Raw genomic sequence first — 24432 nt, 5'->3', positions numbered from 1 at the left:
AAGGGTTGTCTACAGAAGTGCAGACAGTTGTCTTTGCTGCAAGCCAGCTGGATGAAAGCCAGTTCTTGCTCAAAAGCCATGTGGCAGAGTTACTGTGACTATAAGCTAAAGCTGCTGTGTCCCGCCTCTTCGTTCAGGTAAGGCAGATGTGTCTCTGTTAATTTATCTCTCTGCCTTTTTTGAGATACACATAATTTGAACTGTGTTTGAAGGTGAACTGCAGGACTAACACTATACAACATGTAAATGAAGTACTGTACACATAACTGAGCATTTTTGGGGTGCTGTCAAATTCTTATTCAGGGTTTATAAGGTGTTTTTCTGTTTCACTTGAGTAATATCTTTTGGAAATTATGCTGGTTTTGTTTTGTTGTGGTTTTTTTTCATAATGAAAGAGACAGTTTCCTGGAATATTATGTATATTTTTTCTTAAAAAAAACCCAAACAACTAAATAATGCTTTCAATTTTGCTGACAAAGTACTGGGTTTAATGCTTGGTTCCTTCAGAAGAATGTGTTTGCACAGCAGGTTCAGTCCTGCATGAATGGAGAGTTTTAGACTTTGATTTTATGGACAGATCTTCTCTGTCACTATGATCCAAAGACAGATTTTGGGGTTTTTTTCATTATTGGCAGCAGTGAGCTGTATGTCTTCTGGCAGTGACAAGTTTAGTCTTCTGCTTATGAAGTCTGATGCAATACTATGGTGCATTAAGTTAGAAATACAAGGTATGAGGCCTTTATGTGGAGAGAAAATAATCAGTGAAAAACATAACTTGCTGAATTGAAAAGACCTATTTATGGATTTATACTTAGTTTGTCTTTGTGATATTTTAATTTACATTCATGAGAATACATTAAGATGTACGTCAGTGTTCAAGCAGGGCTCCAAAGTAAGATAAGTTAGAAAGCAAATTTACCTGTATATGTTTAGAAACTTCTGGTCATTTCACAGAATTCTTTCTTTTGGACCTTGGAAATTGTGTTTCCAATTACTGTATGAGAAACTATAAATTACAGCTATACAAAAGTAAATTATCACTATGTGGAGGTGAGAGGAGTAATATTGACACATAAATAGACAACATCAGATTTTAAGAAGTTAGCAACAGTAGGGGGAAAATTCACTGAATTAAAGATTAAAATCTGTCTATGGAACTTATTCTTACCTCAAATACATTAATCTTTTGAGAGATGTAGTTTTTGGTAACACAGTTTTCTTTCAAGAACTAATGGCATCCAAATCTAGATTGTGAATGAACCCAATCTGTTAAGGGAAATACCATTGCTCAATAATAGTATGATAATGTATTAATAAATAAGGTATTAAATAGTTTGCACTCACCTCTCATGTAGGTCAGATAAGCAAAACCTTTTGCTCCTGTTATTTAGATAAGGAGAGGAAAGAAAAAGAACCAAAACCTGTTAAATCAGAATTACTTGCTCCTGTTCAGCCATTAGGAAATGCAGCTGCAACAGGAGGTGCATTTAAACTGTCTGGCTGCACTAACCTTAGAGCAGAAACATTCTAACTTTAATGTATGAAGACACAGCCCTTAGCAAATGTTATTAAATACTCCTTTGAAATCTTCAAAAATTATCAGGACCCTCTCTTGTGACATTTGTACACCTATGAAATAAAGATGAGTTATAATGTCTTCCTGTGCTCCAGAGGTCTGATGAACTGCAGCTCACAAAGTTGTCAACTTTATGTTATTAATTGCAAGTGTCAATATTTAGGTTCATATGATACACCTTTTGAATTTTGAGAGGATTTAGTATCCTCAGTTCAATAAAGTTATTAAAAGTAAACATGTCCATCCATTTCTGTGACTTGCAACGTGGATTGCATTAACCAGCTGTGCAGCTCTGTCAATGTAGATTAGTTCTGGTCATGCACCTCATAGGAGAGCACAACTAATTTCAGTGCATCGTGGATACACTGCCTGGAATCTGTCCTGGCACTGGTCCTTAATGTTTATTTTTAAAATACCAGAATCTTCAGCAGATGTTCCGAATGATGAAACAAATCTAAACCAAATGAAATTGCAAGATTAAATGACTAAGACTGCCTTTGAAATAGTGCATTTTCTCTCTTTAGCTTTATCATTAAAGAACAGATGTATTAAGATTGGCTTATGTACTGTAAAGTATATACATTTTAAGTTACAGAAGTGAGAATAAAACAGCTTATAAGTGGAGTTACCCTTTTAGTAGAACAATAAAGACACAAAGGAAAAATTAACTAGAAGAAAACAATATCCTACATAAAAGGCAATTTCCTGTACTTTTGCTGTTCCAAAATCAAATACTTTTAAGAAATGAGCACAAAAAGAAATATTCTAGTAGGTAGATGTTCATCTTCACTGATAATTAGTTTTTAATTTGAAATGGTATCTCAAATTTTCATCATAATGATTCATCTTGTTCAAGCTTATGAAGATGGTGGAAAGTATTGACATGATAAAGCTAAAATCATTTCTTCTTATTGAAGAAAGATATCTAAATATATGGCTAAGGTACTTGCAGGTCTTTAAGTTCGTAGAGATTGGTGAATGATGATTTCCTTTGAAAAAGAGACCAATTTTAAGTCCTTGAAATTTTCTTCTGAAACTGAATCTGTGTAAGTGGAGTCATATCAACACAAAATTTCATTATGCCACTACTGCATTAAAAATCACATTATATGATTGTTATCGGTAGTATTAAGAGTGGCTTGGCAAAAGATTTTACTCTGACATTGAAGAATTGGGTCAATTTGAACTGTCTTGCAGATCTGTTGATTTCCTGTACTGCTTCTGGCCCCAGAAAGCTAAAAAGGATGTTTGGTTATTTGTTGTTAGAAATAATTATGGTTATTACGTATTTTTATATCATAGGTCAGGTTTTGGTTTTAAAGTTTACATGGGTAAATGGATGAAAATATTAAAAACAGTGATGTGATAATGCCAGAAAAGTGTAATGAAGAGTTCAAAACACGTTTGCAGGAAAAATCCCCCCAAAAAACAAACCAAATTCTATTCCCTTCATCTTTTTCACACTGTCCAAGCAAAAGGCAAGAGGACAGGACAAAGCAAATGGTTATGCTGCAGAATTTTCATCCTGCAACCTCATTTTTCGATAATTAGTCTCCTGTTCTGTCATGATGCAGAAATAATGAAGAAAAGGGAATTAGTAATTCAAAAGACTGCAGAGATGTAAAGCAGTAGAAGTAGCTTGAAAAATGTTTCACCCATAACTTAATGGTTTTCATAATTTCAGTTTTATAAGTATGGTAGCAAGTTAGTTGATATAGTTATGCACTTACATGCTTAAACAGTGTAAAGTGCTTATTGTATTTGAGTATTTAGGATGCTTGGCTGGACATGGGGTGGGCAGGGGGAATAAATCTTGATTCAGTTTTCTGACTGTAACGCTTGTGCAGACATCCTGGATTATCATAAATAAATGTGGATTTTTAATCACATGAATTCACTGCCAAGCATTTCCAAACAGTGTGGTTTTGGTTGTATATGCTTGCAGAAGCTCAGACTTGGAGTAGTTGATGCCATTTTGGCAAAATTTGTCAAGGGACTTTCATCAGATATAAAGATGTTTAAAAATGGGCAGCTTCAAATAACTTTTAATGGGGAAAAATATGTGAACAGAAGTTGAATAAATGATATTTTATGGAAACAATGTGTGTGTGCTCATATATATATAAAATTGCTAAATAGCCTCTTGTGATTAAATTGTAAGCAGGATAATCTCCAAAAATTGTAGTGCTAAAGAAATTATTAATATAGACAATATAACCTGAAAATTTTATTCACTCAGAACATTTGATTTCTGTCTGGGAGCAGTATGTGAATATTCACCATCCTTTACTTTTGATTCATTAGAAAGTCACTCAAAAAAGCCAAGTCTGTGTTATCAATGTTAAAGGTAGACAGGCTTAAACACTGACCTCTAGTAACAGCCACAAGGCCTTTTGCTGTACTAAGTTTTATAACACATAAAAACTTAATAGCTCTTGATCAAAAAGCAAAGTATTTGAATTATTTCCAAGAGATTTCTAAATAATATGGGTTCTTTTTGTTTGTTTGTGTGTTGGTTGTTTTTTTTTAATATTTCTATGAAAAGATGTGGTTTTGACTCCTGTGTTTAAAAGGAAGTGAAGTATTTGCCTCTTTATTTTGAAATGGTCATAATGGCCAAGGGCTTGTACTGTTAATAGGAATATTTCCAATTTATTAAAAAAAACCCATCTAATATTAAATCTTAAGGTTTATAGCAAGACCATGTCACTTTTTATGAAAGAATGTTGTCTGCTTTTATAAATTTCTGCATGATTAAATATGGTTTATCTATAGTATGTCCAGGTTTATGTGTATATAAATACACATTTGTATAAAAATAGTACATTTTTCGCATTTCTTGCTTCTTTGAGAGATATCTGTCACTTTTCATCTTTGCTGTTATACTGCAGAAATTTGGATAGGCTTACTAGTAATAAAACAATCAGTTAAAACCTTTCATATTCTCTAGAATTAATCTAATTCCTTCTGCAAGCAGTATATCTTGGATCTCTGCAGCAGTCTATGGATTCTCATGTCGTACGAAAGAAGTCCATTTTTTGTTTTCAGTCTGCAGCATGCTGATTTCCCTGCTTGTTCTGGCTTATGTTGTAAGATAAAATGACTTACAGCTCTCAAATTACCTTCTTGCATATAATTTGAGCACTTTATCATCACAGTTTTTACACTTGAAAATATGTGTATGTGCTGGTGAGTGGAATTTGTTTCCATAATAAGAGCAGAAGAGAATTAAATTATTGCTGCTATTCAGAAGGAAATATTTTGATTGTTGGGTTCTTATCATCAAATGTCTGTCACTTAGGCTTGTACCAGAATTCATGAGATGTTTAAATCTCTGGCTCTGGGCATGCATTCAGCCACAGACAGCCAGAAGCACCAGAACTGGCTTTGTGGTTCTGTTTAATTTTTCATTATGGCTGTGCTATGGTCATGTGTATCCCCTGAATTCCTCATCTTGCTGACTGCTTCGCAGATGATGTATAGTTGCAACGTGTCATCAGTGTGCCGTGCGAACCTATTATACTGCAATATATCATTAAAGACCCTTCTTTCAAGACAGGACACTAATATATATCATTAAAATGATGGCCGGTAGGCACAGGCATCTCAGAGAGGGAATTTTAGAATTTTATATGGGGGAAGAAATCCTAAAAAAAAAAAAAAAAAAAGGAAAATTATAGGTGAGTTGTGGGGGGTGGGAGGAAGTGTACAATAGGTAGGAGTTGTAATAACAGTAATATTAAAAATAAATATTATTTGTAATATATATCTAGAAATAGTTTCTAGGTCATAAAACCAAGCTCGTACACAGCAGAAATTGTTCATAACTGAGATTTTTATGCATAAGACCTACTGTGCTGTGCTATAACTCACTGAGTTATGACTGGTATAGCCAGTCTGTGCAGAAACAAGTTAGAACCATTTTGAAATTAAAGGGGGCTGTAGATATTTTCATAATCTAAATTAGAATACAAAATTCACAGTATGAATCTGCCTGCAATGCTGTGCTAAAGCTGTATAACATCCCCAGTGTCTCAGAAAGAATCATTTTAAGTGATGGTAAGGTTGAGGGGCTGAGTACTGAGAGGAAACTGTGGCTTCTTTTCAAACATGGAATCTGTAAGTAACTGTGCTTACAAATACAATTCCCATTGAAGTTGCCAGAGATTAAGTATCCAGGGAACAGAGTTTGACTCAGAATGTTTTACATACAGGTGTGTATATATATATATGTGTGTGTGTGTGCATATATGTATATAAAAATATATAAAATATATATTAAAAAATATATAAAACCTCATATATGTAATGACCTTGTTGTTAAAAGTCTTTGTCAGATTATCATGTTAGAGAGGATTTTTCAAATACATACATATGAACATGTTTCTAATGCAAATACATTTCTTAATTTGAAATAAAAACTTACTGATCCTGAAAAATAATAAAAACAAGGACTACATATCTGAGTAATAAAGATCTGGAATGGGATGCTTTATCTCTTTCCACACCAGAGATGGCATGCTGATGTTGCTGCTGAAAGCTGCTTGTCCTTTTTGTTCCTCAGTACAGCACGCAGGAAGCCTTTTCCACTGTAACTGCCAAGAGCAGTGTTTACCTACAAGCCAAATGGTTCAGAAACAAGACTGCAACTCCATAACACTAATAGCTATCTGTAAGGACCTTGAGAGTTTTATGTCTACTGAAACATTAAGCCTCATCACTTTTGTACTATCTCTATTAGAATTAGATATTGGTAGATATCTTGCATAATTAGTATTTTGTGATTCTAAAGTACGTAATGCAGACATTACAGAACAGTATTTTGTTTGTCTGTTTCTGTACATGCTTCCATGATAATGATGGTATTAATTAATGGCACTTTTTTGGTATGTTCCAAGCTGTAGCTTGTGCAGTAATATTTGTATCAAAAACTATGTTAATAGTTTTTGAAAGGATTATTTCAGTAAGAATAAGATTATAGTATTTGCTAAAATGTGATGTTGCCTGTGACATTTTCACTTCATTCAATGATTGCAGTGCCTCAGACAAAATTAAACAATTACTTTTGTCTAGTAAACCCTCTTCCCTAGGGACATGTATGTTCTGAAATAAATAAAAGGTAAGGTGAAGAGTCAGATGATGAAATACACTGATTGCAGATAAGGTGGTACTTACATATGCTTCTTAACAAGGTGACGGAAGCTAGTGTGTCAGCTCATGAGAGTCTGTACACTGAAGTGTCTCTCAGAAAGCGCCTTTCCTACCAAATGCATTTTAAACATCTGTAAAATAATTGTACATTTTTATACTGAAGCTATAAGAATGCATTTTGAAATGAGGAAGGGTGTTTTTCAGTTCCTACAAAAAAGAGCATTGTAGCAAGTTTCTGTCAAGTATTTTGAAACTAAATGAAAAAAGTTAGTTACTTCTGGTGGAAGTACAGACAAGTTAGTAGAACAGTATTCCATTCATGCACTCGCCTGGGTTATTTGATGTTTTGTTTATCACCAGCACCATTATCATTATTTTTTCACATTGGCTCTTTCTCTGAGATACAGAAAAGGATGTGTTCAGACTGATAAGCCTTTACTCATGTTTATGTTACTAACTTGATACGTACTTCTAAACATCACCTGTCAGAATAAGTATTTAATTTTCTCATGTCGCGATTGGTAACATTATTTATAGTAAGCTAATTCAACTTATGTTATTTAATTCACTTTGTAGTCATGACTTAGTTTTATTCCTCCTTTCTTAACATTAGAAGGGGCTTGTCTAGAAGAAGGTGGGAAATTTTCAGTTAAAATAGTCTAAATCTATGAAATTAAGCAGAAATTATCGATAAACATCCACCCACACAAAGAAAAGACAAGCCCAAATATATTTAGGGTAAACCAGAAATAAAATAAATAGCGCCCCTGTATTCTGTGAAAATAGACTTTGCACTTGGATAGCTGTAGCTCTATACCAGCAGAGAAAGATTAATTTCAGTTGCATTACTCTTATGCCATCACAGTGCCTTTAAGAGGGGAAAGAGTTTGGGAAACATCAGCAGTGTACTGCCTATGTAAGGTTAGGTTCTCCTGCCAAGTTTTGGATTCCAAATGCTTCTGCTTTTTTCCTAATTGAACAATCACCTTATTTGATTAAAAAGGAAAGCTACTACTACTAAAAACGTTGTCCTAAGAAGTTTGTTCTTGTCTGGCAAGTCATTTCATAGGTTACTCTAAGACATAAGTCTCTTAAAAGGCATACTAAATAAAGAGCTTAAAGATAAATGACAAAATTTATTTTGGGATTATTCTTCCCGTGAATGAACACAAACTAAACTGTTGCTGTGAAATAATGGTACAGATTGCAAGGTTACAGTAGGACTAAAGCTTACACGGTCATTGATCTTTTCAAATTGATAGCATTTAATTTACTAATGGGTCAGAATGTGGCCTCTTAAAAGTTGTGCATGAACCCCACAGTTGAGTGATAGTATGTTAAAGAAAAACAAAAAATCAACAAAATACTTCAATAGAAAACCTTGAGGATCTGTAAGCCTAAAATTTGTCATGTAGATTTAATAAAGACCATACCTCTGAGTACTTGTCAGGCATGGAAGTGTTAAAAACTCTATATAATCTCAACAGTACTCAAGCAGCCTCAACAATTAGGTAGCATAAATAATTCTGGGACAGGACAGGATCCTTTCCTTACTGCTGTCTAACATATTACATATGTTGAGTTGCATTTTTTTTTTTTTGTGAAATAATAATAGTGTGGTGCTTTTGAAAGTCACTGACAGTGGCAAAGATTAATACTGTTAAAAATGAACAGTAGTTGAAGACAGGAAGATGGACATCCTTACTTGATTGCTCTTTATGTTGAATATTCTGGCATTCCACTAAAGTATTTCGTAGGTAAGTCTGACTTGCCTACTTCAGATTAGGGACTTAAATTTGGGTATTTCCCAGGCTGGGTTTGCAAACACTTGATTATTACCTTCAGTTGTTTGTGTAGCTGATGTTCACAGGTCTGATTAACAGCTGGGTTTAATACACATGGAACTAGCAACAGAAAAGAACAGAAAACATAATGAATGAAATCAGTAATGATATTTATCACTTCACTGCTCTTGGACTTGAAATGCATGTGTTATATGTGTTTATGGCTATATGTTTTCAAATTATGACACATTAAACATCTTCACAGAATTATGCAGCACCTAGTCAGCAGTAAAAAGCATGTGGTCCACGTGCTTCACAAGCACAAGAGTTTCAAAGAAGCATAAAACTGCAATAGCTGAACAGCTGGCACTCATCTAAGTATGCCTGTAACCTTAGCATCAGTTTAGGGATTTTTTTTATCATTTCTGTGTTGCTTGCCATCTGGATTAAAACTGATATTAAATATTTGGATGTAGTCTCAAATATTCTTACATTTTCGAAACATCATATTACGTGACCCTGCTACACTTTTAGGTAAATGCTGTACTTATGTTCAGATGCTCTCATTAACATTGCCTGTTGCAAACGGAGTGAGCGCTTGGTCTTTTGTCTGCTGACTTTATGAATGTTTGTCACTTTAGAATTTGGACTCCAGTCAATAGTAAGGAAAAGGCTCTTCTTTGAACTGAGCTTTTGTGTAATTTGTGATGTAAAAGCTTAACATGTCCTTGAGTTTAATATTTCTGTGGAATATCATGGAATCTATTTGGTAGAAGAGGTTTTATGAGTTCTGTTTCCTTAGGAGCCAAAAGGTTTGTCAAAGGTTTGTTCATTTTCATTACTCTGTCCAGCAACTCAGCAGAAGATACTTGTCTGTTGACGCACATGTAATGAGAGCAATAGGAGAAATTTTTGTCAGATCAAGCAATTTCTTGCTTCTTAAATAAAACATATTTTATTGATCTGAGAACAGAAATAGTGTGATAAGCTGAAGCTGTTTTGTTTTGTTTGTTTGGTTTTGGAGGTCCTCAAGAGAAATCCCCCAGTGTGCATTCTGGGGATGCCCCAGTCACGATTTTCTTCATATGAATTTCTCGAGAGCGTTCTATGAACATTTTTTGCCTCTGTTGTGGGTATGCCAGATAGGGTTTCTAATGCTTTTCCCTTATGCTTTGTAGGAATTTCCTCAACACTTGGTGTGGTTTTAATCTGTGATTTTTTAGGGGTTTTGTAGATTATTTTTTTTTACTTTATTTTTTTATTTCACACCTGCTTTTTCAAGTATCTCCATCTTTTTCTCTAATGTTTCCCATTAATTCCCCCTTTTCAGTCAAGGAACTCTCACCTGATTTCTAGGAACTTTCTGTGGTATTTTTTAGGAATTCTAGAAACAATGGTACAGATCCTCAGAAGCTTGATCTTAATGAAGTTCTTGATTTTTATTTTTTTTTCCTGTCCTTCAAACAGACTGAGTAGTCAAAAAAAGTATAATATTGTCCAAATTATAATGTACTGGTTAAAGTGGCTTGTCACCTCTGCCTGTATGCCACACTGTTTATACCTTAACATATTGTGTGCTTCTTTTATGTTATGAGCTTGTCAGGACAGTAATAATTTCTGTGTTGTATAGAGTTCATACAGTAGGATTCCTGTCTTTCTTGTCTCTTTGGTGCTATCATCATGATCATGTCTATAAAGAAGAGCTAGGAGAGCAGTAGGAGTGCAAAAGCCAGAGGGAAGAAAGTTGTGAATGTGTTATTTGAACAAGTAGCATTGTATATGTTTGTAGTCAAAAAGGCTTCAGATTTAGTTAGTGTTACACAAAAGCACAGTAATAGGGATGAAATATTTATTAGGATGGGAAGAGGGTAAGAAGCAGGAAGAAACGTCCCTTTAAGTGTGCACTAGTAATCTGTTTAAAGTATTAGTTATTAATATAAATAGTAGAATGTACTGAAAACTATTCTAACATTTATGTATATTAATTTTTTGCTTGCAATCGCAATGCAATGGAAGTTTGTAGCCACTTAAAATTAGGATATTAATGCTGTAAATGTGATGAAACATGTGACATTGAAGTCACTTCACTTTTTAATTCAGTTAAGTGTCTGACAGAGTGGGATAGTGCTGGTGTTACCTAGCAGTAGAGTCCATTAATAAAGATTTGCTTGTTCTTTTATTAATCAGTCATACAGATCACACTAGCATCATTAATTTCTTCACTTGGTAAGCACTAAGCCAAGTACATCTAAGCACTATTAATGAAGTGACTCTCCTGAGTCAGAAATCTGTGTTGGGGGGGAGTTATAAGGGTGAGGTTCCAAGGATACAGATAGAACTAATTGCACCTCCTACAAGTAAGAGCTAAAGGATTCTGAAAGCCTGTTATGCAGTGTGTTGGTGGAAAGGGATTTTGGAGGGAAGGGAAAAATCAAGGAGGGAGTACTCTGTGCTATGCTGTGGAAATAATGTTAGTACAGTGATGTAAAAAATAAAATACATTAATTCTAATATAAATGCCTCTCTGAACTCCTTCCTTGACCCCATGTGCACATCTTAAAATACTTTATCTGAGCTTGGTACTTCACACAGAAAGCAAACTGATAAACTAGGAGAACTGATCCTTTGGATAGCTCTGTGGGTGGTGGGATGGGGGAGTGATAAAAATTTCTTTACACAGCTTCATCCATATGCTTAGCACTCAAAGTGAAAGCTAAACTACTTAGCTTGTGTCCATATGCTACCAGCCTATCATGGTGTAGAAGGCTTCCAAGTACTGTGAATGTAGCTAGCCAGAAGATGCTTCTTTGACCTATACTGCTGTGACTGTTTCAGTTATGTGTTTCTTTACTTGCAGAGTAAATGTTTTCCTTTGCAGCAGATGAATGTTGGAATTTTGCTCCTTGAGTCCTGAGAGCTATTGATTGTGGTCTTTCAGTTACCAGCTTGCCTACAGGCCACAGTTGCTTCTTTCCCCAACAGTTGCTTCTTTCCTCATCACACACATTGTGTGGAACTCATCCAGAACTCTCTATCAGTTGTATTTATAATACAAAAATTGTGCTAAGTTTAAATATGAAAGAGAAACTAGGAGATTATTGCCTTAGTTTGAGATTCTTATGTATTGTGGATAAAAATTTTCCTTAGTAGCCTTGCTCAAATGCCAATATTGAGAAGACTGTACTGCACTGTTCAGACATCTCTTATTTGGCACAGCAGGTGGCATTGTTGCTGAAAATAAAACTAATGTAAGGAGAGTATCAAGAATCACAGATTGCGTTTTCTTCAAGTAAAAACAGGAAATAAAACTTTCCCACTAATATGACATCCTCACTGCATCCTAATGCTGTGACTGGGGCGGGGGGGGTCATGAAGGGGAAGCTGCTAACAGTGATTAAAATTAAAAAGAGAAATTGAAATGTTGTATCTGAATTTTTGCTGATGTACAAATAAGTAGGCTTTGGAACAGATCTAAAATGTTAAGTTCGGATGTTTTTTCAAATACTTAAACAGTAAACAGTATCAATTTGAGGATGAAGCAATAAGAATTCTAAAGCATATACACGCAGACCAGTGCCAGGAGGGACTTAGGAATGATGTCTGGTCCAGCTCTCTGTTCAGAATAGAGCTGATGTAGACTGGGTTGCTTGGGGCTGTGCTCAGTGAGGTTGTGATGTATCCAAGGAGGAAGAAATATGAAAATGTTTAAAATGCTGTAAAAGTCTGGAGAGCTGCATAGTCTTTGCTGAACTGGTGTAAGAGGAGGCTGCCCATTACCAGTATTTCACCACTAACCTTGGCTGAGGTGCAAGGCAGGAATTAATGTTTCAGGAAGGGCAGGCAGCATTTCCATCTGTTGGCCTTGCTTGACTACTTTAAGCCATATGTATTAATGTAACAGCAACTTCTAATAACTTGGGATTTCTAGAAGAATGTGTAGCACATTTCTAGACATTAGCTATGTTGAGCATTACAAAACTTCCTTGCAATATATTCTGCTAAAATTCTAGCTTTGACTACTGTAGAGTACAAGGTGGGAAGAATATTAACTCTTGAATATGCATGGATCTACTCAAACAGATTGAGAATTTTTATCTCGTGACTCTGTATTTTAATTCTACAGCCACCAGCTTTACCACCTTTTGCATATTTAGATTGTGACAACAAAAGTGATAGTCAGTGAGTCCATGATGACGTCCAGAGAAAATCCAGTCAAGGTGCAAACAAGGATTCAGCACTGCTTATGGGAGTTGACAAAGCATGCATGTAGAGATTTTTGGATCTATGAAGTGCAGTGAGGCATTATAAGGAAATTGATTATTTATTTTTTTTTATATAGCCTCTGATCAAAGAATTCTTGTGATAGAACAGATCCAGCAGTTTTTCATCCTCTGTGTCAATGCTTTGATCTCCAATAAGTAAATGCAAAAGAGAATCTGATGACACATCACAAGTGCATCTGTTTCGTATCTGGAACTACAGACCCATGTTGTAAAGATCTGTCAGTTCCTGCTCTGACACTGTCTGGCATTCCTCTGATGCTTCTTTGAAATAACATGCTGTTGGACATCATAACTGCCTTCCTGCTGAATAGCACAGTCGTGCCAACTGCATGGCAAGCATCCCAATGGCATTGCTTTGCTATCACCTTTAGTACTGATGTTTCTAGGTATTTCTGGATTGTTCTTCTTTTTACTTCCTTTCATAAAGACAACGTATATTATGACCTGTATGTTCAATTTACTCCCAATTATTTTCTTTGTGTGTCCTACTCACTTGAGCATATGTGGGTGTTTTGCACTAGAGCAGTCAAATGAGGTCAGCTTTATACGTGTGCACCTTCACTAAGTCTTTAAGCAGTTTTTGTTGTGAAAAGTAAAGGCAGAATTTCTTCTGTATGATGTAGTTCTACATGGCCTAGCAAGTGAAGACAGACATTCTCATATCTTTATGAACCAAAGTAGAACTTCAACAGACAAATGGTTGGATATTCAGCCTTTAGTCTCTAGATAAATCACTGATGTGTAATTTATTTAAATTTCCTTTCCAGTCAGTATAGAGAGGAGGACAATTTAGCAATCTTACATTATTCATATAATGTAACTTAGGCACTTAAACTCTCTGTAAAGTTAAAACATGCAATAGAATTTCTAAAACATGTTAGTACTACACTGCTGTGATCTGAAAGTAACTATAGTTTCTGTATTGTAATTGGTACTTTGTAAAGGAGAGAATGTCATTGAGATGGACTTCTGGTTAGCTTGAGAATAAAAATAACCTAGAAGGCCCAGTGTCATCTTTCCCTCTTTATTTTATACTCCCCACCTCTATACACCCCACCCCCCCCACCCCAAAGAAATTTGGCCCAAGAGAGCTCTCTTTAGTATTTGCATTTAAGACAGTGAAAACTAACTCCAGACAGTCTCAGAATGCATCTCCCCTTCACTGTACATATATTACACTATATTTTTGAGTGTGAAAATGTATCAGTTCATAAAACTCCAGATGTGGTTTAATAGATTTGTTATTTTAAACTATTGTCACTGGTTTGGCTTCCGCTGCCTGTCACCTTCTCATGCTTCCAGAGGTCATGAGTTTTCCTTTGCTTTGGGCTTTCATTTTATGGTGGCGCAGAGAAATCACAGATATTTACTGTCCTCATGGGCTTGTTTACAGGTAAATTTTAAGATGCTTTGAGTGTAGTTTCTCATGGCTTCCAGAGGCAGAAAGGCTGCTGCAGAAGTGGATGGAGGATGTTGAAGTCCTAAGGAAAAGGAAAATTCCTTTTTTTACCTCTGATTCACCTTGCATATTGGAAATATTTAATGCACAGACGTGACAGGCTGCAAATTACTACAAAGTACAGGAAAATAATGATGTTCAGGAAAGCACTCTTTGATAATTGTATTTTAAGATTCAAGCCACAGACTGTGATTCTGATATTTATTTTTATTTTTTTGGTCATTAGTGGAGCAGATTAAAAACAAACCAAACCCATGCATCTGGGAAAGGTAATGAAATATTCTGTTTGATCTAGCAATTTCCTGTTTAACACCTCCACTTTGTGTTATTGATTTCTGTACATCATTGCCTGGGATAGTAATGTTACAGAACAAAAAAAACCCTAACAAAAGAATCAAAACAGTGCTTGATATCTCCATAAATCTTAAAATTACTCCTTCCCCTATGCCCGCCTCCCCCAGAATACTCATGTCATTGAAAGGAAAGGTTAAAATCATGTTTAATGTGTGCTCTGGGTTTTCCAACATATTCAGTATTCCATATCGAAGATGAGAACAACTCAAGGAAAATATTTACTATAGTGTTTTGTGCTTTACCACCAGTTAGCCAAAAAATAAAAAAAAAAAAAACCAAAAAACCCAGGCTAACATCCTGAAATCTTTCTTTAACAGCATATAATCCTGTTTCCTTAAAAGAATTTTCAAAATTAAAACAAAGCACGAAGTCATTTTACTCCTAACTTTTAGACCTCTCTGTTTCCCTGGGTTTTTTTTTTTTTTTTTTTTGTTAGCAGGAAAGCATACATATCTGATTTTATTTTTGTATTAATCATCGGGGGGGGGGGAAGTCTGTTTTCAATAAGACAGTCTTTTATTTTTATTCTCTTTAAATATTAGATACTGTCTGTATCAGGTGCTCACTCATCCTTCTTTATAATCCAGTCTTTATTCTAGCAGTGAATTCTCTTTAGGTATATTTTACCAGCTACATACTCTTTCTCAGTTTTTCTGTATTTTTACCCTTGCTGTCATGAAGAAGTACCATTTTGTCTCAAGCCTCATTCCTAATGTGTGCTTTGCTTCTGGAGGTTGGTTTTCTCCAATTTATTGCCATTTGGACGTTACAGCTGTTTTATACTTTACACATTTTACAGAGATTCATTCCATCAGATGTCCCTGTGCTGCACATTTCTGTCAGAATACTTGTTGACACATGATTGCCTTCATAGTTGCAAATTCAGTGACAGACCTGTGGCTCTAAGAGGTCAAATGTGGTTTCATCAATGTAAGTTTGGTGGTGGTGTGGTGTTGCAGACTGATTTCACTTTTTTCCATCTTTTTCCTTTCTTGCTTGAGGTCACTCAGTTATCACAGGATTTACTGGAAGCTCTCCCAACATCTGTGAATATTTTATATATGGACCAGTAATATAAAGAGAATAATTCAACTTTGTTGCATTGCTGTACCATCTGTGACTAATACTTACATGAACTGATTTAACCAAGTAGCAATAAGGGTCATTAATTTTTTTTTATACAAGAGTAGCAGAATTCTTTACCAGATCTCTAGTTGTTGAATCTGTTAAATATTCATACAACTGATGCAGTAAGAATCTGTGTCACCCTCATCAGTGCTTTCTGTAGAGACTCCTTCCTTATTGTAGACAAAAAGAAACTTTTGACTGTAATTTAGGTCCACAGTTCTACTGTGCTATCTGGGCCACAGGCTGTGTATGAAAATGGTTAGCTTCCATACTACTGGGTCAACTGCAAAGTTAAATATATATGAATGTGCTACAGTTAGTGAGAAGTAATGTATTAGTGAGCCTAAAAATTATTAAATATTTTCATTTCTATGGTGAAGATTAAACCAAGAATGAAGTACATTTTAGCAACGTCATATAGGGTGGTATTGTGGCCTTCAAAGCACTTCATGAGAGATGTCACAAGGGCATAACAATTTTATTGTCCATGCATTTTCAGTGCAAATTCCTGTACTCTCGCCAGAATGCCTGCTGTGGCTGTGCAAGGCTGGTGTGCTCAAAAGAGCAATCACCTTTTCAGAAGACTCAGCTCTTTTCTAGTATTGCTTTGGTATAAATTCAACTGTAGCCAGATTTACTGGAAAAAACTGTGAGAAATTAAAACATTTTGTTGAATTTTAGGATTTCTTTCTGTATTTCAAAATTTGGAAGAAAATAAAGTGAAAGCAAGGAGATGCTGCCACTGCCTTGCTATTTGCATGTGTTCTATGAATGATGAGGCACAGGCTCTGTTCAAACTTGGTGTTTTTTGTCTGTTGTAGCAGCTCAGACACTGTTGTAGCAGTGACTGAACCCACAAAAAGTTTCACTGCTGCCTTGATAGTGATTACCTCAACTCTTTTGCCAAAATCTCTTCTAGTTGTAGTTCAGGGTTTTTTTTACTGGCATGGAAAATAATGAAGCAGTTATTACTTGTCCTTTAATGCAGATTTCTTCTCAAAGCACTACTGTTCAGGATGGCTGAACCAGAAATGGATACAAAAGTTAGGAGCAACTTAATATAGAACTATTTCTTAAAGAACTTGGAGGTGTAGTCTCAAAATTCACTTAATGCTCTCAGGGATACAAAGCCTGAGGGTTTTCTCACAGGGATTTCTGATGTGAGCAAAATGCTAATGAAAGGGATTAGCTACCTATCTCATGCCATGGGTTTTTTTTCATGAGTATGTATGAAACCCATGGTTACTGGTATTATTTAGAGTTCCAGTACTGAAGCGTATAACAAGACCTTTTCTTGCAAAGAAAAATCTAGCTCAAACATTTTTTAGTTCTCAATTCTCCTTATACATAAACGCATAAGATCCTTCAAATCTGTCTAAAACGTTACCTGTACTAGGCTAGTACCCGCGTATTACAGGACTGCTTTAGTCTGCCACAGAACAAAGCAAATAAAAAAAGTACACTTGCACATTTTTGTGTGCTTCAGCCACTGACTGTTGGTATAATTATTTTCCCTAGTTAATGGTGATGAGTGTTTAAAAGTAGCCCTTCTGCAACTTAATGCTAAGCAAATCGGGGTTTCTGGATAGCATGCTTCAGAGAAGCAGACCTCCTCCTGAAATTGTAACTGATCTAAATGGAAATAGAAGGAGACAGACTCAAAAACAGCATTTGTTTTTTCTCTCACATAGAATCATAGAATAATTAGGGTTGGAAAGGACCTTAAGATCATCTAGATCCAACCTCCCTGCCATGGGCAGGGAGACCTCACACTAAACCATCTCGCCCAAGGCTTCGTCCAACCTTCGTACATGCACATACTCTTTCTGTTCAAAACTGGGTTTTGAGCTACAGATAGTTGTTTTTATTTCTGAAATTCATATTTTTCTCTAAACTTAGACTATTCAAAGAAATAGTCAGTAGTTTCTTACTAGCGGGTACTTCACGAATTAAGTAGAAGGGAGACAGATTCTTTACAGAAGATTACTGTCATGTTTAACGGGTCACTATATTTGTTCCAAATAATAGTGCGGCTTAAGATAGACCTTTAATTCTTAGCGGTAGAGTTCTGGATGACTGCGGAGAAGGGGTTAACAGCAAATCCATAAACCTGAGTGGTCTGGATGCTCTGTTGGGGTTCAGTGTGTTGTGTGCAGCCTGCACGCACGGAAATGACTACCAGGTGAAAGTCTGTGGGGAGTCAAACCCATAAAGCTTGCTTAGCTATTGAAACACTCTGAAGTGCTTCTGTCTGAAAATAAATGTTGTTTTCCTTTAACTGTATTCTGACAGAGCCTTTATTTCTGAGTTTAAAAATTAGGGGTCCTTTTAAAGAATCAAATAAACCAGATGGGCACGTACACAAATAGTGAAATGAAATTCATGTTAAATTTAGGAATAGTCTCCAGTCCCCAAAAGGATCACAGTAGTAGCAGATCTAAGAGCAGAGGTCTATTTTCCTATCTGAGCCTTCGCATGAATTAAAAAATAACCAGGGGATTGAAATCAGATTCTGTGATATCTGCAAATATTTTAATTGAAATAACATGTGGATTAACACATTTAGGGTGATAAAAATGGGGAGACACGCTCAGCGATAGTTTTTAGTGTTCAGCCTTTTCTGGAGCAGATCACTCAGCTTATATTTAAGACTTATCAGCAATCTTGAACTGTCTTAGCTGTAAAACAGTCTTATGTAGTGATTATCCTTTCTGTTGCATGTATGATATCAGAAGTGGAGTAAAAACCCAAGACAAATGTCAGGTAGCCAGCTGATTTGTTTCAGTCTATTTGGCTGATGCAAAGAGTTCAGTATAGGAAAAATATAGAGATATAAACAGAAGTACAAAATAAAGCTTGAAAGAATGCAATTGAGATGTGAGTGTGCAGGTGATAGAAGGATAAAGTTAAAAATAAATGTTTGATGGAGTTTTGGAGCTGAAAAGGGACTGTGTAATGATTCTTGACCACTCACTATTTGCTGCCTGTAACAGGGTTGGTAAAAGCATGGAGAAAGGAATCCAGTCCTAATTATAACTAATGCAATATATGTAAACAGGCCTTGCCTGTTGAACAGTCCTTAAAGGTTAGGAAAACAGAGTTCACCTTTTGATCATAATTTATAGGTAAATTGCTCTGCTTTGGAAGACAGTATTGGAGCTTTAAATAAAAGCGAAAGAGCCCAAACCAACTAAAACCCCTCAGTTTCAGTCAGTCATTGAAGGACATGGCATTTTTTTGCAGAGTGTTTTCAGTTACGTGTGTGTGCTGAGAATATGTATTGAATGGTGGCCCTGATGAGAAACGAGAAATTCCTATCTAGATGGAGCACAGTAAGGCTCATCTGTGAATCTGTGGATTCTGACAAAATGAAAAAGCATGATTACATCTGAAGTTGTGGGGGTCTGTTGGCTTTTTTTGTTTAGTTAGGGATTTTTTTTTTGATTTTTTTTTTTTAAGAAAAGGCTGAGTTTGTATAAACCTAAGTTGCTTCTGAGTATGTGCAGGCACCTCAGGCTTTAGCACTGCCAATGCTTCAACTAAGTCATCTCTTCAGAAGTAAGGTTTTTAGAACTTAGGAGCACTTGTGAGATGTTTGAATGTCACAATTGTTTATTTAAGGCCTTTAAAGCTCATTTGTGTCCCTAAATCCTTCCATGAGTTTAAATTAAAATCGAGTTAAAAGTGGCTTGTGTTTTACATGTTAGACCTGCTTGAAATACAGACAACTAAGACATGGAAAAGTGATAGCTGATATTAATAAGCAGTTAATAAATTATGCATGTAAATATTTGAAAACATCTAGATTTTTTTTTTTTCCTGGAATTGATCAAGGAAGCTGAAACAAAATCCCTATGTAGACAATTCTAAAGAAGTATGCTAAATTACTACAAGTTGGAGTGCTAGAATAGTAATGAAAGTCAGCAGAGGAAGGAAAGTAAAAAAGAATTCTGAAGATTCTTCACAAAACAAACAAACAAACAACAACCAAGGTGCAGCACTTGTTGTCTTTTTTTAAACTGGGGACAATGAACTTTCCATTTCCTTAATAATTCCTTTGTATGCCACAAACTGTTTATTCCTCCACTTCCAGCTGCTCAGTATTATGGGCATTTTTGTATACTGAAAATTTTCACAAAATCGAGGCATGGAAACAAGTCTATAAAAACAGTGTTGGCTGAGACACATGCAGAGATACTGCCTGCTCAAACAGGCCCTCTAGGAACAGCTCCAGGACAATCTCAGAAATGTAGTGCTTAAAACATTCCCATCTTCCACGGGTTTTTCTTGATGGTTACTAGGGAGATATGGGGCAAAACAAAGTAGGGAAATGGGGTGACTTCTATGGCAGATTCCCAGATACTCATTGCTTCCCAAAAAACAAATGTCAAAAGAGTAATATTGGAATTATAGCTCACTTTGTATACTGGGCTTATTGCTATAGTCAGTGAGAATTTAATGGGAATAGGATTAGGCTCCTACATTGTATGATATTGTAATAGATACTTACCGGGTGACTGTATTTTGAACTCTGATGTTAAATGAAATAGTTTATAATAGTGCTACAAAATTTACAATAGAATTATAGTCAAATCTAGCTAATTAAGATGTTTGTCTTCATAGCATTTCATATTATTCACTGTGTCTGTTTCCCATTAGACTGCAATAGAACAGTTCTGCAGCATTTCATCAACAGGGTGTAATTCTTTGTAATAGCTTAAGTGTTTCTAGATTTATCACTGAAATAAAAAATACCACACTTCCAAACTGAAGACATTATAGAAGGAAATGAATGGAGATCCTTTCTACTGCATCTTTCCTTTTCCAAATCAGCATTGTTATTAATACCATACATTAATTCCACATGACTACATCTTTCCTTCAATGAGGACGAGATGTTAGAAGTATTGTGTAGTGTAATGGTTCTATAACCAGCCATTCTAATTTCCTCTGGTCAGCGGCCTCTCTAAATAAATTTAATTGCTAATAACAAATGCAGTAGTGCTTTAAAAATAGTCTCTCTCTGAACTATGAATGTAAACCTGATGGATATAGTAATTCTGAAATCTAAGTGATGTAACATAAATATTGTATAGAATGCTAAACAGCTAAGAGAAACATATTTGAACTTTTTGCATAGACCTGGGTCACATCCTTATAGAGTTTACAAGTCTTCATGACGACCATTACAAAGCAGTAGGGGGAGAAGTTGTAAGTCAGTCTTGTCCTCTGATGGGACATAATCCCATTGTATGTTTTTTTTAAAGTTGTATATATTAGTCAAATCTTAAGTAGACCAACTTAGAAACCCCTGTGATGTCTAGGCAACAGGAAGCGTACAATTTGTGCTACTGATATGCCTCTAGGCAATTTATTTTGACCTTTTGTGTATTTGAACAGAATAAAAATAAGACTAGGCCTTCACAAAGTGTTGTTCACTGCTATACTTCATAAGTAGCAGCACTCTACATGTATCATGCCTCAAAATTATGTACAGCCAGACCCATTGAAAATGGCTATTTTTTTCCTATGGATACGTTTGAACTAAAAAAGAATGAGCGAGTGCTTGGCCCACATTTTCGCTGCACTTGACGCTCAAGTCATAGGGTAAGCACTCACTATGCATTTGCACTATAGGGGGGCCTAAACATCCTTGGTATTTTTCCAAGCCATCTGTCTTGTGATGAATTGACACTAAACAATGTCATTTTCTAATTAATACTACAGTGCAACCAGTGCACCTTCCACAATCAATGTTTAAATTACAGAAAGCTTCATTGCTTTATATATGTCACAGATCTGAAGTTAAAACTAGGGAACTGAGGAATTCAGTATTTGTCAACTGACATAAATATGTTGACCTGATTTTCCAGCTCTAATTATTTCAATTGCTGAGACAGAATTCTGAACTCTATGTTTAGTGTATGAGACAATTACTTTGTACTCTTAATCTGTAGAGCGTATGGATGACGTGTCCTGGGTTCAGCTATAGCAGTCATTTTTTTCCCCTCCTTAGTAGCTGCTGTGCTTGGAGTTGGAGTAGCTGCGTTGTCTGTTGTGGTCATGACAAAATAGTTTTGAGAAAAAGAACTACAGGGTGCCCTGAAGCCTATAGTGGTTTGCAGGGTAGGTGGCAGTTGGCCACTGGAACCAGCACAAGGATTCAGATGTTCAACAAGCAGTTACCAATTCCATGTCTATGTAGCTCTTTTTAGTTCTAGATTGCAATGATTTCATTGTAAAGACAAAACTGTGAAAACCAGGTGTGCTTAATTATCTACACAGACCCTAGCACTTCTATTGTGGCACTTGATCAGTATAGTGTCCCCTAGTTACCTTGTTACCCATGCTGGGGCATTGATTCAGTAGTGAGTCAGTGAAAAGAGAAGAGCTACTTAATCTCCATTACTACTGCCTATAAAAACTGTTCCTTAGAGGACTATCACCAACCACTTGCCACACAGAGCACTGCTTAATTTATGAGGCCTGACAGCAAGGCAGTATGACTGTCTGTGCCTGTTTGCAAATACTGGCAGTTTTGTCCCATCTTATTTATCTGTTAAGGTTTGGGTGTTTTGTGGACTGTGGTATACTTACTTCAAATGACCTCACACTGAAAACTTTCTGAATCAGACAATTCTGTAATCAAAGAATTAGTGCTGGTCTCCCACTTTAAATTGTTTCTGTACACATAAATAAAATTACTCAGGTAGTTCAGCTTCCTCTTTAGAGGCAGTAGTAAATATTATAAAATTGCCTTGAACAGTTTTATATGGTTTGGGGAAATTGTGCAGAAACATCCCAAGAGCATGCTGGAGCAAAGAATGAGCTACCTCTAATCCTTCCAGACTTCAAACAAACAATTGGTAGGCTATTATATAGGATATTGCATAAGTTCCTTTTTGTCCTGTGGAAAGAATGCTTTTCTTTCCTGTGACAGCAGTAAACTTCAAAAATCTACTCCTAATAAAATGAAAATGCGTTGTGTAGTTGCTTGAAGATGGTAATTTCAAGGTATTGGGAATAATACAATAAGGAAGTATACTTAAAAATTAAAATAATCTTTAAAATTAAAGTATGTGACCGCTGCTTTTCTCTGATTTAAGAGTATAAAAGTCATGCAGTATAAAAGTTTGACATTTCAAATTAGTGCTTTTGTTAAACTTGTCAGTTTAAAACAGATTTTTACTTGGAATAATGTAAACTTTCTTCAGTGCATATTTCAAAAACTATAGTGTGGAAAAAATAATGAAAAATATGAGGTAGTAATTTTTTTGTAAAAATTCCAGAGCACTGAAACAGGCTGGCCAGGGAGGTTTGTGGAGTCTGTCTCTTTGCAGGCATTCAAAACCTACCTGGGCATGTTCCTGTGTAACCTGCTTTGGGTGGCCCTGCCTTGGCAGGAGGGTTGAACTGGATGATCTCCAGAGGAACCTTCCAACCCTAATGATTCTGTGTTTTATTTAATTTTTGGTATCTCTTAACTAAAACCAAAGCACTGATTTGCTGTGATTTATATGAATTTAAGAACAGGAATAAGAAAGTTGGTGGAACTGACCTGGCTGATGACCTCTAGGAGCATCTCTAAGTCACTCTCTTAGGGTGACATGTTCTGCTAGCTCCCATGGGGCAAATTAGCAATGAAGATTGCAAAAATTCTTCCAAACATTCTGTCGGGAAAGTAAAACTGGTGTTGATGCAGAAGTGTAATGTTTTGTGCTTGAAATGCTTTTTAGATTAACGTTCTCCATGAAACAAGTGAAGGTCTAGTCTAGCACATGATGTAGGGAGTTGCAGAATTGTTACTAGTATGGGCCTATTGAGTTGCGTGTGGAACAATGCAGGTAGTTGTGTCAGAATAAGAAAGATTCCTACGTATTAATAAAAATGTTTGTAATTATTCTGAAGCCTCTTTAAAATTAGGATGAAAAAGTATGATGAAATATATAACTAAGGCTGTGGCTCTATTGACAGTAAGCTTTAACTCTTAAACTTTTAGTGGTGTTGCTTGCTATGACATTAATTTTACATCTAACTTCCCCCTTATTTGTAATGGTTGTTATGTATAAGATTTTGCATCCTTACAGTGAGCTAATGAAAATTTTACAGGACACTTTGGCTTATAGTTAAGTTCTTGAAACTGCACCAAAGTGATTGGAATAATGATGGCCACGTTATTCCTGTGAAGGGAAGGTTCAGTGGATCTAGCAAGCTACTGTCTTTTCTGACCTTCTGATTTGGGGGGAAAAAGTGTAGAGGCAATAAAAGCCTAAAATATTAGAGCTAAGAGTAGAAGAGGATGATTTTGGGGCAATAGAGTCTAGATCTCAGCGTATGTCATTGATCATCTGTTATAATGCTCACAAAAAGGTTAACAGAGTGGATCATTATAGTATTCATCCACTTTTTGAACGTGGAAACTAACATGTTTAGTAACATGAAGTAAACATCTTGTAACACGAAAAGGAAGTACCTTTAAACTGTTTCATTCACTGATATTTTTTTTTTTTTTTTCTCTTCATGGTTTTAACTGCAACAGCAGGATAGTAAATAGGAGCTGAAAAATTGCACTGTGTTAAAAGGGCATAGCTATTTTGCAGTGAATACTTCTGGTTAACCAGCTCAGTGAAGTAAATTGGGTTATATTTGTTGTTCCCCTCCCTGTCGTATAGATGAGATAACTTATTCCATCTGTGA

The 24432-nt window shown here is 35.7% G+C and overlaps 1 long non-coding RNA gene across 1 annotated transcript in view; it reads left to right on the top strand.

Moving 5' to 3' along the window:
* LOC133215622 (uncharacterized) overlaps positions 1–24432 on the top strand; it is a 216285-nt gene continuing 191853 nt past the window's right edge. Inside the window, exon 1 of the long non-coding RNA XR_009726432.1 lies at positions 1–137. This is a non-coding gene — a long non-coding RNA (uncharacterized LOC133215622). The remainder of the gene's footprint in view (positions 138–24432) is intronic.

Source organism: Neopsephotus bourkii, unplaced genomic scaffold (assembly GCF_033783945.1).
Source record: "Neopsephotus bourkii isolate Nb327-2 ecotype Australia unplaced genomic scaffold, CSIRO-AGI_Nbou_v1 NB_991, whole genome shotgun sequence".
Lineage (NCBI taxonomy): Eukaryota > Metazoa > Chordata > Aves > Psittaciformes > Psittacidae > Neopsephotus > Neopsephotus bourkii.
The sequence above is the reverse complement of the archived record's forward strand: the minus strand, read 5'-3'. Positions and strand labels throughout refer to the sequence as shown.